This window comes from Euleptes europaea, chromosome 13 (genome assembly GCF_029931775.1).
Source record: "Euleptes europaea isolate rEulEur1 chromosome 13, rEulEur1.hap1, whole genome shotgun sequence".
Taxonomy (NCBI): Eukaryota; Metazoa; Chordata; class Lepidosauria; order Squamata; family Sphaerodactylidae; genus Euleptes; species Euleptes europaea.
In genome coordinates, this window is record NC_079324.1 from 19,530,049 (window position 1) to 19,543,562 (window position 13,514).

At 46.7% G+C, this 13,514-nt stretch overlaps 1 protein-coding gene across 1 annotated transcript in view; it reads right to left on the minus strand.

Moving 5' to 3' along the window:
* NHSL2 (NHS like 2) overlaps positions 1-13,514 on the minus strand; it is a 142,325-nt gene that overhangs the window by 85,441 nt on the left and 43,370 nt on the right. The gene's annotated exons all lie outside the window — the stretch shown is intronic.

Below are 13,514 nucleotides of genomic sequence, written 5' to 3' on the forward strand. Positions count from 1 at the left end.
CAGGTCTGTCAGACACTGTATGGAGATAAAGTGATAGGAAAAGTTTTCACAGGCTAAATTTCTCCTTGTGCTGATGCTAAAAGCCTAGGAATGCTATCAAGGAAGGAAAACAAAAGGGGCAGCACTAGCCACGAATTACGTTTTTAGTTACTTCAGAAAGGTATTTTCTCCCTACACTGGTATCCCTCTCATACTACTAAATGGTGTATCTGTGGAAAAGTAGCGTTGCTCAATCTTTTTAAAAAATTCACATTCATTGCTGTTTTTAAATACACAACAGGTAATACTATCAAACCATGTTTTCCCTCCCAAGGACCCACCCTATTCCCTGGCCCTAAACAGAGGGGAGGGGAGGGAAGGGGTAAAAAACTAAAGGAAAAGTTTCAATAAAAAAACAGAAAAAAAGAAAGGGGGGTGAATCTTATTCAACAGATAAAGTAAGTTGTAAATCAATTGTCATAAAGCTCTAAAAATTCATCCGTCTTTAAGCTTGGATCCTACACAGTGAAAAAGGAGCTGGGCTGAGCGTTACCAGGTCCCCCTTGGACACCAGCAGGGCATGGGGGGTAGGGTTGCCTGTTCCAGGTTGGGAAACTCCTGGAGATTTGGGGTTGGAACCTTGGGGGGGGGGGAGAGGGACCTCGGTGGGGTACAATGCCATAGAGTCCACCCTCCAAAGCATCTATTTTCTCCATGGGAACTGATTTCTGTAGTCTGGAGATAAACTATAATTCTGGGGAATCCCGGGAAGGCTGGAATACCTAGCTGGGCCACATAAATAGTATCTTCCCTTCCTCTCCTGCTGCATACATTAATGTCTCCCAATAGTTCCCCCATGAGTCAGTGGAACCCAGGAGCATGATAGGGGGGGTCAAGGGAGGTGCAGTGAGAAAGAGAGAACTGCTAAAAATTATCCACCCCTCTTCTCTGAGAAGAGAGCCTTACACCAGCCCAGAAACAGCTGTGGATCTGAGGCATCTTCCTTAATACTTAGCATCTGCATACCAATTTCCTCATACAAAGCCCCTACAACCACAATAATCCTTATAACTGTCCTATATCGTTCCAGTCACGTCATTCTTATTGCATTTAGCCACGGGTCGTTACAAGCCCTGTAGCTGATATTTCCAGAGAATGCAATTTGCACTGTTTTGCCATTTTATTGTGTGTATTTGCACAGTGGTGTGATGCATCACCCATGGCAGGGCCTGGATTATCATAGGAATGCTCCCGCTGGAGGCCAGAGTCTGGGCACTCAGCAATCCCTTGGAGCAGATTCTTTAGCAGACAAGAGAAAGGTGGGTGGGGGATGACTCAGGAGGACTTCCCAGTTTCTCCAACTTTGGGGCACCCTGTAGGGGGGGTGCTCTAAGCCTGCTCTGTATGGCGCCAGCGCCTAAGCACGGAAGGGGGAAATGAACAGCATCAATGAACAACAAAAGCAGCAATGGAACGGAAGCTTCCCACGCATGGCTCAATGGGAATGCACCTGCTTTGCAAGCAGAAGGTCTTCATCCAGCCGAATGTTACGTTTTCTCAAGGTCTATGCAATCTGAATCTACTTGCAAGTGGACTCGGAGCCAGCATGGTGTAGTGGCTAAGAGTGGCAGACTCTAATCTGGAGAACCGGGTTTGAGTTCCCAACCCTCCACATGAAACCTGCTGGGTGACCTTGGGCCAGTCACAGCTCTCAGAACTCTCTCAGCCCCACCTACCTCACAAGGTGCCTGTTGTGGAGGAGGGGAAAAGGGTGCTTGTAAGCCGCTTTGAGACTCCTTATGGTAGAGGAAAACGGAGTATAAAAACCAATTCTTCTTCTTCCTGCAGGGAACCCAATTCTCAGGCATGCAAGGGCTGTGGTGTGCAAGAAAAAGGAGCTTCATCCCCTCCCACTTTCCTGAGATTAAATTGAGGGAGGGGCTCCACAAAGGTTTCCCCAGCAGGTCAAATAATGCTCCATTAAGTCATTTGGGGTCAGGAAAACAGCATGGAGGAAAGGCCTAAGCATCCATATACCACAGCTTCAGTCCAAATCAGGCTCCATGTCTCAGGGAACTGAGTTCCCAGCAGGGAACTTACAAGCCCAGGTTTGAGTGATGGCATGGGTAGGTGCTGGCTTCCTCTGTTAAAAGGATCTCAGGTGTTGGGAAGGATCTTTTCGGCCACTAAGAGTAGCCAAGAATGAGTCTTGACCCACTACAAAGACGATGGCTTTTTAAACAAAGTTCATAAAGCCTGAGACAATGAAACAGGGAAAGAAGTTTACTGTAGTGGATGAAGTATTGGACGTGTACATAGTGAGTCTGTAGAATCTGAACTTCTGAGTTGAAACCTCAGCTTCTATGTTAGAATCTATTTCTGATGAAAGATGACAGTCCAGACAATGTCCTTTTTGCACTGCATCTTGTATCAGCTAGAGTGTTGAATATGGTCCTGGGTTCAAATCCCTGGTCAGCCAAGAAGCTGAGTGACCTTGTGCTAGCCACTGTGTTGTTGTGAAGATAATGGCCAGTGTGGTGTAGTGGTTAGACTAGGACCAGAGAGACCTGGGTTCAAATCCCTGCCTACAAGGAAACTTGCTGGATAAACGTAGGCCAGTCATTCTCTCCCAGCCTAATCTACCTCACAGAGTTGTGAGCATAAAATGGATGAAGCAAGTTCCATGTACACTGCCCTGACATCCTTGGAGAAAGGGTGGGATAAAAATACACTAAATAAGTCAACAGCCACCTTTATGCCTCCTCGGGGGCCACAGAGGAAAGGGGGGCAGCAAATATTACATCAAAAACAAAAACGTGGCAGAAATGGAAGGGAAACATCCAGCAAAATGCCTTCAGGTTTTAAAGCTACTACAGTGTATTGTTTCCTGTCAGAGACCTCTGGCCTGTTGTTCATTTGCTTGCTTCCATTTTCATCCCACCCTCCTCCAAGGAGCGCAGGGAAGTATATATGTTGCCCCATTTTATCCTCATACACCCCACCCGTGAGGTATGTTAGGCTGAGACAAAGTGACTGGCCCAACGTCAACCACGTTAGGACAAAGTGGAGAATCTGGACCTAAATCTCCTGGCCTGGCACTTAGCTTATTAGTGTGAGAATAAGCATGAACTTTAGTCACCCAACATGTAACAAGCTGAGAGGATCTGGACCTAGAGGCCAGGGCAATAAACTGAAAGGGGGGGGGGATTAGCCAGCAGGCCAGCCGATGGCCAGGAGATATTTTACACTTTCACTCTACCAAAGGGTGACGAAAGCCCATTTTGCCCATGCATCACTGTTAACGGTATTCGGCCTCTCGACTAAATCCCTGAGAAATCGCTGCTTCGCATGACTTCACCCTCAGCTGCCGTTCCTGAGGAAACCGCATGTTTACACAGGAGAGGCGAAGCAGCCAAGTGCCCCCTCTCCTGCTGGGAGCTCCTCATGCCTCGCATTCATTCGAGAGTTCAGCACACCACTGAGGGAAGCGACAGTCAGGTTGAGCCTCTGACCAGTAGATAACGTGGCCCCATTTCAGCAAAAAATGGACAACCTCTGTGTCACATTTAGACATTTACAAACTCATCAAAAGAAAGAAAGAAAGAAAGAAAGAAAGAAAGAAAGAAAGAAAGAAAGAAAGAAAGAAAGAAAGAAAGAAAGAAAGAAAGAAAGAAAGAAAGAAAGAAAGAAAGAAAGAAAGAAAAAGAAAGAGAGAGAGATAATGATGAAGCAACTTATCCAAATATAGGGAGGTTACTGAAGACCTTCATGAATGGAAATTTGATTATTATGCATCAGAGGGAACTTGGGACCATCAGTTTACAAGAAAACTGGCACATGAGGCTAAGCGCATCTGAGCATATGCAGAGTTGCTTCCTGTCATCAAGGGAAAACATTTTTTTAAAAAGCTAGCCAATTTGGGCCGTTTCATCAATTCTATTCATTTATTTACTTGATTTATCCCCTGCCTTTCTGCCCAATCAGGAACGAAAGTGGATTACATCACGCTCCCCCCCCCCATTTTATTCTCACAACAACCTGTGAGGTAGGCTAGGCTGAGTGTGCACGATTGGCCCAAGGTCACCTAGCAGAACTGGAATTTGAACATGGGTCTCCCAGAAAAGTCTGATGCTAAGATTCAACAACCCAAATACAATGCATGGATTTTGAAACCCTGTTCGTTCATTCTCTCCCCACTCCCAGGCTCAGCCATTCCCAAGAAAACCTGTAGGTGGCAGCAGCAACCTATGGTCAGCTTCGAGGGATGGGGCAGAAGGGTTGTGTCTCCCCCATTTGTGGGGAAACTGCCTGTATTATTTTACTGAACTACCCATTCTGTTTACTTACTCCCATTTATATCCTGTCTTTCTCATTTATAAGATAGCAGTTTAGACACCTTGCCAAAAGAAATGAAGTCACACAACCAATAGGCAGTCATTGTTAATGCTTCCAATAAGACATCCATTGAGAACTAAGGTTGTCAACTATGATATGGGAAATTCCTGGAGATCTGGGTGGGAGGGGTATGGGAAAGAGAAGGACCTCAGCAGGAATGAGGTTCCTTAGAGTCCACCCTCTGAAGCTGCCATTTTCTCCAAGAAACTGATCTCTGTCATCCGGAGATCACTTGTAATTAGGGTTGCTAAATTCCAGGTGGGGCCTGGAGATTCCCTGAAATTACAACTGATCTCTGGACGACAGCGATCAGTTCCCTTGGAGAAAATGGCTGCTTTGGAGGCCGGACTCTATGGCATTACAAACCCAATTAGGTCTCTTCCCAAACCCCGCCCTTCTCAGGATCCACCCCCAAATCTTCGGGAATTTCTGAACCTGGAGTTGGCAACCCTACTTGTAATCCTGGGAGAACTCCAGTCCACACCTGGAGGTTGGTAACCCTGAGTACAATCTATTGCCACATAGAATGCCAAACGCATACAAATTGTGACAAGTTTGCCAGCACTTTTGTGTCTTTATGAAGCGCATGACAGGCATCAATTCAGCAGGTGCAGTTTTCCCCAGTACAAGCTAGCAACACCAGGCAAACCTTCACTTGCTGAAATGTTTGGGCATGATCATAACTCACTCGCCCACTCACACAAAAACATATGAAGCTATTTTATAAGCCGCTGGCCCCTCTAGTTCAAGACTCCAACTGGAGTCTGGCAGCGAAAGGTCATTTCCAGCTGGGAGCCTTTTCATTAGAAATACCAGGGGATCGAATATGGAAATACCCAGCAGATGCTCTTATCACTGAACCATGATCTCTTCCCAGCACAGGAGCTGCCTCATCGCACATCAGGTCAGTGGTCCATCTACTTCCATGAGGCTTGCACCGGCTGGCAGGGTCTCAGACGAAGACAGATCTTTCCTACGCTTGGTGTCCTTTTCACTGGGGATGCCAGAACTCGAACTTGGGACCATGAAGCTGTCTTACACTGAATCAGACCCTTGGTCCATCACAATCAGTACTGTCTACTCATACTGGCAGTGGCTCTCCAGGGTCTCAGGCAGAGGTCTTTCACATCACCTACTGCCTGGAACTTTGAACTGGAGATTGGACCTGGGACCTCCTGTATGCTAAGCAGATGCTCTACCACTGCACCATAGCCTCTCCCCATCCATGGTATGGAAAGCTAACAGGGCAAACACCACGACGGATCTTTCACATCAGAGGTCTCTCATCACCGACTACCAGATCCTTTAACTAGAGATGCCGGGGATTGAATCTGGGACCTTCTGCATGCCTAAGGTGTGCTCTATCACATAGGTACAGGGGACCCATCAGAAGAAAGGGAACACACACACACGCAAAGACATACCATCTGCAGCAAGTCCACCAAGGTGTTCACTGCAAGCCAGCATTCCCAGGGGGAATGACATCCCTTGCCCTCAGAGCTGCCTAGGAAGGGACTTCTTCTATCTGCCTCTGGACAGCGCCCGCTCCATCAGTCCTTGGAATTCAGCCTCGACTTGGCCCCAGCTCTTGGGCTGGGTGCATCTTCAGAGAGAATATCTGTTCTAGTCCAGGAGATGAACCCCGGAGGGGAGGGATTCTCTCCGAATACAAGTTGCACAGTGCGCAACTCTCTTTTGCTCGCCTCGCGCGGGCATAAAACGGGGAGGACAATTCTCTAAGCAAACACACTCGATCCATTCAGCCAGGCAAAGCTCGAGGGAGCCTCCCAGCCAGCTTCAGCCTCACGCTCCCCCCATGGAAGCCACGCTTTGTGCCAACAGCACCCAATGCCCTCTGTGTGCGCACAAGCTTTGCCTGCTGCCTGGGGCATTGCCAATAGGCACACTGTGCTTGGTACTTTAGGGAAATGTTGCCAGGAAGGGGGGGTGGGATGGAAAGGTCTATAAGAGGGAGTGTTATTGGCTCTCCAATGTGAAGGGACTGAACTGAGCCCTTATTATCCATTCTGTCCCTGGGCCTTGCCTGCCAGAGAAAGCATGGTGCAGGAAGCCCCTTCTTTGACAGTACTGAGCAGAGGAGCGATTCTAACAGAGGCTGGTGGCGGCTGAGAGCATCGTGCCAATTAAAACAGGTGAAATCTAAGCAGGTTTTGTTATCGGAAAGCCGGGCAACAAGTGAGCGATTCCTAGAGCAGCCAATTTTTAAAACACTCCTTGAATCCCTCAGATCAGCGGTGTGGGAGCTGCCATCCAGTGGGTGCTGTTAATTTTAAAGGCCCGCCAAAACGCGGGAGCGTTCAGTAACATTCATTATTTATGCCCTATTTTTCTCCCCAATGGAGATCCCGAACAGCTGACAACGTTGTTCTTCCCTCCTCCGATTTATTCTCTCAACGACCACCTAGGGTTTCCAGGTCCACCTTGGTCATGGGAGGCGAGGAGGGGTAGGGTTGCCAGATCCAGGCTGGGAAACTGCTGGAGATTTGGGGGTGGAGCCTGGGGAGGAGAGGGACCTCAGCGGGGTACAATGCCACAGAGTCCACCCTCCAAAGCATCCATTTTCTCCAGGGGAACTGATCTCTGTAGTCTGGAGATGAGCTATAATTCCATGGGATCCCCCAGTCCCACCTGGAGGCTGGCATCCCTATGACTGCCCTGTGAGATAGATAATTCACAGTGGGTCGCCGTGTTAGTCTGTCTGCAGTAGTAGAAAAGGGCAAGAGTCCAGTAGCACCTTCAAGACTAACAAAAATATTTTCTGATAGGGTATGAGCTTTCGTGAGCCACAGCTCACTTCTTCAGATACAGAAAGCTCATACCCTATCAGAAAATATTTTTGTTAGTCTTTATCGTGCTACTGGACTCTCGCCCTTTTCTGCTACTGTGAGATAGAGTACACTACCCTTCCCTCATCCAACTGCATGACAACTGCACAGGAATGGAGGACCCAGGTGGGTTGCCCCACCTGTCCACAAGATGGCAGCCCTCTAAGCATTACAGCAACATTATGAGAGGAAACCACAGGAAAGGGCCATGGCTCGGCTGTAAGACCCAAACAATACCTTTAAGTAGGGTTGCCAGGTCCCTCTTCACCACCTGGTGAAGGTTTTTGGGGCAGAGCCTGGGGAGGGTGGGGTTTGGGGAGAGGGACTTTGACGCCATAGAGTCCAATTGCCGAAGCAGCCATTTTCTCCAGGTGAACTGATCTCTTATCAGCCGGAGATCAGTTGTAATAGCAGGAGATCTCCAGCTAGTACCTGGAGGTTGGCAACCCTACCTTTAAGCAGCCTGGTCTGTGTGGATCAGTAGGGAGCATGTAATATGCATTAAAATGTGGAATTGTGATTCGAAACTACAGCGAGGGCTGGAAGGCAAGAAGTCCCTATTTTAAATCTCTCCTCAACCATGATTTCTCTCGGAGGCTTTATGCATGCTACTGTTCTCTCAAGCCCGTAAAATGAATATCATAATACTGGGTGAACAGAGAAGAAAACTGTGTTATATAAAAGCTCCCCCTGAGGAAATAAGGAGGGCCACCACATAGGTTTTGTTACATAACCATTGTAAGGCTGTGTGTCTTAGCCAGGCCTTTGGCCACAAAGAACGTTTATGAGGGTTTGTATGTTGTCGAGGTCAGAGGGCTGGTTACAGCTTTTGGTTACTGGATTGCCCTGCAATTTTAATGTTTTTGTGGCTCGCTTAGCTAGCTTTTGTCAGCCACAAAGGGCCACTGTAGGCAGTGGGAAAATCAGGCTATATATGTTTTAAATCAATCAATTCAAGATTTGGGGATGACAGAACAGACTTGAGAAATGGTAACTATACCCAATCAACTAACACATTGATTTTTGCGGCTGCTTTTCAGTGGGCAAAAAAGGATCACAATGTTTACATGCAGAAAAGGAGAAACAGGGAGTAGATCAGGGAACGGCCAGATACATAATTGTTTCTGAAATGACCAAGTACAAGCCTGAAAATGCAAAGAAGAAGAGTTGGTTTTTATACCCTGCTTTTCTCTACTGTAAGGATTCTCAAAGCAGTTTATAATCCTTTCCACCCCACAACAGGCATCTTGTGAGGTAGGTGAAGCTGAGAGAGTTCCAAAAGAACTGTGACTAGCCCAAGGCCTAATGCACAAGGGCTGTGAGAAGCACCTACCACCACCACGCCATATTAGACATTCAATACCCACAGCCAATCCTCAGCGAAGATCTGTTTGCGGAAATCCTTGATTCGCATCACGGACGGCATGAACCCACTGCATGCGAGATAGGATGGAAAACAGGGAGACCACCCATTAAGCAGGATTTGTAAGCAGTTTCTGGCAGACACCTCGGATCCCGGCACCGGCTGCTTCAGTCCCAAACAACACAAACATTATGCTCTACAACTTGTTCTTTTCTTGAATCTGGCAGCTCGATTAGATCTCTCCCCCTCCCCAACCACCTTTCTTTCATGCCATTAGCCTGTTTAAAATTAGAGGGGGGAGTGGATTTCTTTAATTCTCTTGCAATTAGAGAAAGAGAAACGTACGGTCATTTCTGCATGATTCTAACCTGGGACAGAGACGTTCTCAAACCGCCCCCTCCCCCAAGGGTTTTGCTTTAAAAACACTGTTCTGGTGCTAGTCTCAATCCCAAACCAGGATCATTATATTTAACTCTTTGAGGCCTAGCTTCAGGGGCTGAAAAAGATCTCACGCAGCACCACTTAGTTTGGAAAAGCTTTGCTCTGCATTGTTGGTCCAATTCAGTCCTTATAGCAGATGAAGTTATCTGTGGATGTGGACCTCAGAGGAACCAGACGCAACAGACTACAGCTCTCCCGCGCTTTTAGTAACTGGGATGGATCAGGCCAGCTTTTTCGCTCAATCTTGCCCAATTAGGGTTGCCAACTTCCAGAAGTTCAAACCAAAACTCGTGCTGAACCAGTGAGTTATGCAAAAAAAACCACAAAAAAAACAGCACTATGGCCAAAAAACAAACTTATCAAAAATGAAATCTATTCCTACTGTTTTACATAGATACAAGTTTCAGCTTCCACATAAACACATTTAGTATACTAAGCACACAAAGTGTTTTTCAACTGTTCAGTCATTAATATCTGATCCACATCAATCATTAAAGTCCAATCCACCGCAAGAAAAGGATGCCAGTATTTCCTTTTTTCTTGAATTCTCCCTTCATCAGTCGCCTTTGGAAGAATTGGACCCGCTCTTGAAAAAGCTGGACTTGAACAAGAAGTTCTTCAATTCCTTATTCAACAATTTCCCTCACATAATGCTTTTAAGATTAGGTTAACCAAGATCAAGTTAATTCATGCCATCGTATTCCCTATTACTATGTATGGGTGTGAAAGCTGGACATTGAAGAAAACTGATAGGAAGAAAGTAGATTCCTTTGAAATGTGGGGTTGGAGGAGAGTGTTACAGATACTGTGGACTGCCAAAAAAACAAATCAGTGGGTTATAGATCAAATCAGGCCTGAGCTGACCCTAGAAACTAAAATGACTAAACTGAGGCTATCATATTTTGGTCACATTAGGAGAAGGCAAGAGTCACTAGAAAAGACAGTCATGCTAGGAAAAGTTGAGGGCAGCAGGAAAAGAGGACGACCCAACAAGAGATGGATTGACTCAATAAAGAAAGCCACAGCCCTCAATTTGCAAGACCTGAGCAAGGCTGTCAAAGATAGGATATTTTGGAGGACATTGATTCATAGGATCGCCATGAGTTGGAAGCGACTTGACGGCACTCAACACACACATACACACACACAATGCGTTTAAAATACAAAATACAAAAACAATAATTTTCTTATACATGAACATTCTACTACATACGACCACAATTTTTTGGCCATAGTGCTGTTTTTTTTCCATAACTTCCAGGTGGAGATCTCCTGTGATTACAACTGATCTCCATGGAATAAAAGGCACTTACCCTGGCGGTGGGGTCACACCGCCTCCTAAGCCCAATTGCCCCCCAACTCAGGAATGAGCCCTTAGACCATCAGCCAGAACACTCAAAGAGCCAGCATGTAGTGGTTAGTGTCAGACTAGGAACTGGGAGATCCAGGTTCGAATGCCAACTCCAGCATGGAAACTTCCTGGATGACCTTGGGCCAGCCACATACTCTCAGCCTAATCTACCTCACAGGGTTGTTGTGGGGATAAAACGGAGAAGAGGAGATTGTTGTAAGCCACTTTGGGTCCCCGTTGGGGAGAAAAATAGCGTAAAAATAAAATAAATAAAATAAATTTTAAAATGCCCTCATTTACCAAGCAGCATATTTATTCATTTAAATGTTTTTTTCCAGTATGTGAACTTACAAAAAGCATTGTCTTCTTTCCACACATTAAAAGATTCATCCCCACTCAATCTTATAGAGAAGGCCTCTCCTAAAATAATACCCCCCTGTGACCCAACCAACCATTGTCTGAAAAAACAAGTATGCTTTCCATTCCAGTGTCTTTTATTCCTATGCAAATGTATGCAGATTTTACCCATTAAAGTCAGGTCACAGCCCCCTAATTAAGTAAACTAAATTGAATTAATTTTCAAATGCATGTGGAAAGGGCACGCACACACCCCCTTTGGCCAAACCTCTGTAACTCTGCAGTTCTCAGGAGCTCCCTTCAAAGCGCGCACACGGCTTCTGCTTTTTGTACATGGAAGCCAAGCCTCTTTCAAGAACCTCAGATCTGGGGAAAGCAGTCCCAGAGACTCCTTTCCAAGCTCTCAATTACAGGCATCTGCTGAAATGAAGCCTTGTGCGCTACTCCTGCCCACGTTTCAAGCTCCAAAGACAGCTGGGGAGAAAGACAACAATGAGGGCTAGAAACTTTTTCTCTTTAAACAAAGTTATAAACTGGGCATTCCTCTACTTTGTGCAGCATACAAATTGGGGTTGCCAACTCCAGCTTGGCAAATTCCTGGAGATTTAAAGGTGAAGCCTGGGGGGTGGGGGGGAGGAGGAAGAGGAGTTGGTTTTTATATGCCAACTTTCTCTACCACTTAAGGAAGAATCAAACCGGCTTACAATCACCTTCCCTTCCCCTCCCCACAACAGACACCTGAGGGGAAGGTGGACCTGAGAGAGCTGAGGCTAGCCCAAGGTCACCCAGCTGGCCTTATGTGGAGGAGTGGGAAACCAACCCGGTTCACCAGGTTAGCATCCGCCACTTATTTGGAGGAGTGGGGAATCAAACCCGCTTCTCCAGATCAGAGTCCACTGCTCCAAACCACCGCTCTTAACCACTACACCATACTGGCTCCCAGAGGAGGAGAGGAGGGAAACTCAGCAGGGGAGTGGTACCATAAAGTCCACTCTTCAAAGCAGCCATTTCTCTAGGGGGAATGGTCCCTGTAGTTTGGAGCTCAGTTGTAATTCTAAGGAGAACTCCAGCCCCCACCTGGAGGTTGGCAATCCTAGATGTGTACGTGGGTGTACGTGTGCAAGACAGGGCTGCACCATGTTCCAGAGGATGAGTACAGAGCCAAGGTTTCCGGGGACAGCCCTTGGCCCTCAGATTAGCCCGTTGCTCTCAGCCAAGCGCCTCGCAGCCCACAGAGACGCAGCAGCAACTACACAAGCCAGGTGTGACCTTCAGCCCTGTGCCAATGGCTCCTCAGAGGGCTAACCCTCCAAGAGCAAGCAACCCCACACGTGGGCCGCAGCCCCTTCGCTTGCTGTCCCAGGGCCAAAGCATGCTTTCTCGCCGCCAAACCCCACACCCTGGCCTGCCTGCTGGATCCGAGCCCGCAATCTGGAAGCGATTTCCCGCTCGGAGTGGGCCAGTCTGTTTGGGAGTGAATGAGGCGTCTGGCCCTCACATACTGCTGTGTTCCTTCCGAGTTCCAGCAACCACATTTGCCTTTGGTTATCACGGCTGCCGACGATGCGCCCACTCCCACACTCCCCCTCCCCAAATGAATGCAGAGGAAGTCCTAAAAATAGTTCAGGACACCAAGTTCAGGATCCCTAGACTTAACTGCTTCCAGATAAAACCTGTTAACTAGGGGTTGCCAGGGACCTCTTCGCTACCGGCAGGAGGTTTCTGGGGTGGAGCCTGAGGAGGGTGGGGTTTGGGGAGGAGAGGGAACACACATGAACACATGAAGCTGCCTTATACTGAATGAGACCCTTGGTCCATCAATGCCATAGAGTCCAATTGCCAAAGCAGCCATTTTCTCCAGGTGAACTGATCTCTCTCTAATAGCAGGATATCTCCAGCTACTACCTGGAAGTTGGCAACCCTACTGTTAACACCAACAGTATTGGGATGTATCTCCTGAGGCCAAAGTGCTCCAATTTTTGCACCCAAGTCGAAGAGCAGTCTTCCATTCCTTCCTTCGTCCTCTAAAACCCATCTCCCAATTCTGTCTCTGTTTGGTCCATTTCAGAGTCAAGGAGTTTCCCAAAGCAGTTAATAATAATATTTATGTTAAGTTATTTGTATTTCATCTCATAACCATAAACTTCTCAAGGTGAAGAACAGCAATTTAAGGGAAAAAAAACTAAAAACAAAACAAACGGCAAGCAAAGTACCGTAACAAAAGACTCGTGCAGAATCTTAAAGCCTAATTATGAACTACTGCCCAATTCATCAGATGTGTGAAGTGTTACATTCAGTTGGCAGAGAGATTTATAGCCAGGGCTGCAAACAGTAGAAAGCTGTCAACAATTTAAAAAAATCAGGAGAATCAGTGTTTTTTCAAAAGACAATAAAATTGAAGTTTAGTAATAAATTATACAATGATCCTCCTCACTGCTCAAAAATACACATTTTTCTCAGTAATCTGAACAAGGACCCTGTGAAGTAGGCTAGCACTATCATTCCCATGTTATAGATTATGGGAGAAAGGAGAAGGCTGTGTGTGGCTTCTCTAAGGCCACCTGGTGAGTCCACGGCTGAGCCACAAGATGGACCTGGCTCATAACTCATGCTCTCAACCAACTGCACCTGTGCAGGCTATCAGTCATCTTGCTAAATCAAAGCTACTCAGATAAGGTCTTTTACAAACTACTTAGCTTGCAAAAGAACTGCTGTTATGTTGCAAAATGCTTGACGTTGCTATAGAACAGTGGTCTTCAACATGAAGGGTTGGCAGCTCCAG